The sequence below is a fragment of the Scyliorhinus torazame genome, chromosome 20 (genome assembly GCF_047496885.1).
Source record: "Scyliorhinus torazame isolate Kashiwa2021f chromosome 20, sScyTor2.1, whole genome shotgun sequence".
Taxonomy (NCBI): Eukaryota; Metazoa; Chordata; class Chondrichthyes; order Carcharhiniformes; family Scyliorhinidae; genus Scyliorhinus; species Scyliorhinus torazame.
Window position 1 is genome coordinate 7,031,705 of NC_092726.1, and position 5,772 is coordinate 7,037,476.

The window sequence follows — 5,772 nt, forward strand, 5'->3', positions numbered from 1 at the left end:
CGTTTTTACGGCGCACAAGAGCTCACAAATCACTGCCCACCAATCAAGTCCTTTTGAAGTGTCGTCGCTATTCTAATGCGGCAGCCGATTTGCACACATAGCAAGATCCCGCAGGCAGCAATGTGACCGAGACCAGGTAAACAGCTTCAGCCGTGTTAGTGCAGGGATAAACATTGGTCAGGGCACCAAGGGGAACTCCCCTTGCTCTCCTTCCAAGTGGGATCGCTTCTGTCCGCCCAACTGGGCCCTCGGTTTAACGTCTTGTCCAAAACATGGTGCCCTCGGAGAGCCCAATACTCTCAGTCCGCTAGGTGCGAATGGAGAGCCAGGATGGAGGAGGGGGGTCGCTGTTCTACAAAGTAATGCACATGGCCTTGCCGCTCCTCAGCAACCCTTGCCCCCCCATTGCTGGATGGGAGTGTTGTTGGTGATGGGGTTGAACCGGGATGGGGGGGGGGGGAGAGCTGGTCCGCAGTTTATTTTTGCTTTGACAGTATTGCCACCGGTGGGTTCCTTCCTCAGCTCGTGCATCCACACCTGACCAGTCAGGTCCCTGCTGCGAGCTGCTGCTGGGCTCAGTCCCGGTTATCCCTCCAAACGTGCAACACAGAGACACGGAAAATAAGAGGGAGGAGGCCTGATCTGTCATTCAGGGGAAGCGACTGCTCCTCGATCTCCACACACCACGCACCCACCCTCTCCACGCACCCACCCTCTCACGCACCCACCCTCTCCACGCACCCACCCTCTCCACGCACCCACCCTCTCCACGCACCCACCCTCTCCACGCACCCACCCTCTCCACGCACCCACCCTCTCCACGCACCCACCCTCTCCACGCACCCACCCTCTCCACGCACCCACCCTCTCCACGCACCCACCCTCTCCAACGCACCCACCCTCTCCACGCACCCACCCTCTCCACACACCCACCCTCTCCACACACCCACCCTCTCCACACACCCACCCTCTCCACACACCCACCCTCTCCACACACCCACCCTCTCCACACACCCACCCTCTCCACACACCCACCCTCTCCACACACCCACCCTCTCCACACACCCACCCTCTCCACACACCCACCCTCTCCACACACCCACCCTCTCCACACACCCACCCTCTCCACACACCCACCCTCTCCACACACCCACCCTCTCCACACACCCACCCTCTCCACACACCCACCCTCTCCACACACCCACCCTCTCCACACACCCACCCTCTCCACACACCCACCCTCTCCACACACCCACCCTCTCCACACACCCACCCTCTCCACACACCCACCCTCTCCACACACCCACCCTCTCCACACACCCACCCTCTCCACACACCCACCCTCTCCACACACCCACCCTCTCCACACACCCACCCTCTCCACACACCCACCCTCTCCACACACCCACCCTCTCCACACACCCACCCTCTCCACACACCCACCCTCTCCACACACCCCACCCTCTCCACACACCCACCCTCTCCACACACCCACCCTCTCCACACACCCACCCTCTCCACACACCCACCCTCTCCACACACCCACCCTCTCCACACACCCACCCTCTCCACACACCCACCCTCTCCACACACCCACCCTCTCCACACACCCACCCTCTCCACACACCCACCCTCTCCACACACCCACCCTCTCCACACACCCACCCTCTCCACACACCCACCCTCTCCACACACCCACCCTCTCCACACACCCACCCTCTCCACACACCCACCCTCTCCACACACCCACCCTCTCCACACACCCACCCTCTCCACACACCCACCCTCTCCACACACCCACCCTCTCCACACACCCACCCTCTCCACACACCCACCCTCTCCACACACCCACCCTCTCCACACACCCACCCTCTCCACACACCCACCCTCTCCACACACCCACCCTCTCCACACACCCACCCTCTCCACACACCCACCCTCTCCACACACCCACCCTCTCCACACACCCACCCTCTCCACACACCCACCCTCTCCACACACCCACCCTCTCCACACACCCACCCTCTCCACACACCCACCCTCTCCACACACCCACCCTCTCCACACCCACCCTCTCCACACACCCACCCTCTCCACACACCCACCCTCTCCACACACCCACCCTCTCCACACACCCACCCTCTCCACACACCCACCCTCTCCACACACCCACCCTCTCCACACACCCACCCTCTCCACACACCCACCCTCTCCACACACCCACCCTCTCCACACACCCACCCTCTCCACACACCCACCCTCTCCACACACCCACCCTCTCCACACACCCACCCTCTCCACACACCCACCCTCTCCACACACCCACCCTCTCCACACACCCACCCTCTCCACACACCCACCCTCTCCACACACCCACCCTCTCCACCACCCACCCTCTCCACACACCCACCCTCTCCACACACCCACCCTCTCCACACACCCACCCTCTCCACACACCCACCCTCTCCACACACCCACCCTCTCCACACACCCACCCTCTCCACACACCCACCCTCTCCACACACCCACCCTCTCCACACACCCACCCTCTCCACACACCCACCCTCTCCACACACCCACCCTCTCCACACACCCACCCTCTCCACACACCCACCCTCTCCACACACCCACCCTCTCCACACACCCACCCTCTCCACACACCCACCCTCTCCACACACCCACCCTCTCCACACACCCACCCTCTCCACACACCCACCCTCTCCACACACCCACCCTCTCCACACACCCACCCTCTCCACACACCCACCCTCTCCACACACCCACCCTCTCCACACACCCACCCTCTCCACACACCCACCCTCTCCACACACCCACCCTCTCCACACACCCACCCTCTCCACACACCCACCCTCTCCACACACCCACCCTCTCCACACACCCACCCTCTCCACACACCCACCCTCTCCACACACCCACCCTCTCCACACACCCACCCTCTCCACACACCCACCCTCTCCACACACCCACCCTCTCCACACACCCACCCTCTCCACACACCCACCCTCTCCACACACCCACCCTCTCCACACACCCACCCTCTCCACACACCCACCCTCTCCACACACCCACCCTCTCCACACACCCACCCTCTCCACACACCCACCCTCTCCACACACCCACCCTCTCCACACACCCACCCTCTCCACACACCCACCCTCTCCACACACCCACCCTCTCCACACACCCACCCTCTCCACACACCCACCCTCTCCACACACCCACCCTCTCCACACACCCACCCTCTCCACACACCCACCCTCTCCACACACCCACCCTCTCCACACACCCACCCTCTCCACACACCCACCCTCTCCACACACCCACCCTCTCCACACACCCACCCTCTCCACACACCCACCCTCTCCACACACCCACCCTCTCCACACACCCACCCTCTCCACACACCCACCCTCTCCACACACCCACCCTCTCCACACACCCACCCTCTCCACACACCCACCCTCTCCACACACCCACCCTCTCCACACACCCACCCTCTCCACACACCCACCCTCTCCACACACCCACCCTCTCCACACACCCACCCTCCTCCACACACCCACCCTCTCCACACACCCACCCTCTCCACACACCCACCCTCTCCACACACCCACCCTCTCCACACACCCACCCTCTCCACACACCCACCCTCTCCACACACCCACCCTCCCACACACCACCCTCTCCACACACCCACCCTCTCCACACACCCACCCTCTCCACACACCCACCCTCTCCACACACCCACCCTCTCCACACACCCACCCTCTCCACACACCCACCCTCTCCACACACCCACCCTCTCCACACACCCACCCTCTCCACACACCCACCCTCTCCACACACCCACCCTCTCCACACACCCACCCTCTCCACACACCCACCCTCTCCACACACCCACCCTCTCCACACACCCACCCTCTCCACACACCCACCCTCTCCACACACCCACCCTCTCCACACACCCACCCTCTCCACACACCCACCCCTCTCCACACACCCACCCTCTCCACACACCCACCCTCTCCACACACCCACCCTCTCCACACACCCACCCTCTCCACACACCCACCCTCTCCACACACCCACCCTCTCCACACACCCACCCTCTCCACACACCCACCCTCTCCACACACCCACCCTCTCCACACCCACCCTCTCCACACACCCACCCTCTCCACACACCCACCCTCTCCACACACCCACCCTCTCCACACACCCACCCTCTCCACACACCCACCCTCTCCACACACCCACCCTCTCCACACACCCACCCTCTCCACACACCCACCCTCTCCACACACCCACCCTCTCCACACACCCACCCTCTCCACACACCCACCCTCTCCACACACCCACCCTCTCCACACACCCATCCTCTCCACACACCCACCCTCTCCACACACCCACCCTCTCCACACACCCACCCTCTCCACACACCCACCCTCTCCACACACCCACCCTCTCCACACACCCACCCTCTCCACACACCCACCCTCTCCACACACCCACCCTCTCCACACACCCACCCTCTCCACACACCCACCCTCTCCACACACCCACCCTCTCCACACACCCACCCTCTCCACACACCCATCCTCTCCACACACCCACCCTCTCCACACACCCACCCTCTCCCACACACCCACCCTCTCCACACACCCACCCTCTCCACACACCACACACCCACCCTCTCCACACACCCACCCTCTCCACACACCCACCCTCTCCACACACCCACCCTCTCCACACACCCACCCTCTCCACACACCCACCCCACACACCACACACCCACTCCACACACCCACCCCACACACCACACACCCACTCCACACACCCATCCTCTCCACACACCCACCCTCTCCACACACCCACCCTCTCCACACACCCACCCTCTCCACACACCCACCCTCTCCACACACCCACCCTCTCCACACACCCACCCTCTCCACACACCCACCCTCTCCACACACCCACCCTCTCCACACACCCACCCTCTCCACATACCCACCCTCTCCACACCCACCCTCTCCACACACCACACACCCACCCTCTCCACACACCCATCCTCTCCACACACCCACCCTCTCCACACACCCACCCTCTCCACACACCCACCCTCTCCACACACCCACCCTCTCCACACACCCATCCTCTCCACACACCCACCCTCTCCACACACCCACCCTCTCCACACACCCACCCTCTCCACACACCCATCCTCTCCACACACCCCTGGTTGCCTTTCAAGTCTACAAATCTACCTCCTTCTTCAATATCATCATAGATTATCATAGAATTTAGTGCAGAAGGAGGCCATTCGGCCAATCGAGTCTGCACCGGCTCTTGGAAAGAGCACCTTACCCAAGGTCAACATCTCCACCCCATCCCCATAACCCAGTAACCCCACCCAACACTAAGGGCAATTTTGGACACTATGGGCAATTTATCATGGCCAATCCACCTAACCCGCACATCTTTGGACTGTGGGAGGAAACCGGAGCACCCGGAGGAAACCCACGCAGACACGGGGAGAACGTGCAGACTCCGCACAGACAGTGACCCAAGCCGGAATCGAACCTGGGACCCTGGAGCTGTGAAGCAATTGTGCTATCCACAATGCTACCGTGCTGCCCCCCTGAATATATTCAGGGACTTGCCCTCCACAACGTTCTGTGGTAGAACATTCCGCAGCTACTCCACCCTCTGAGTGAAGACGTTCCTTCTTATCTCTGTCCCAAATGGCTACCC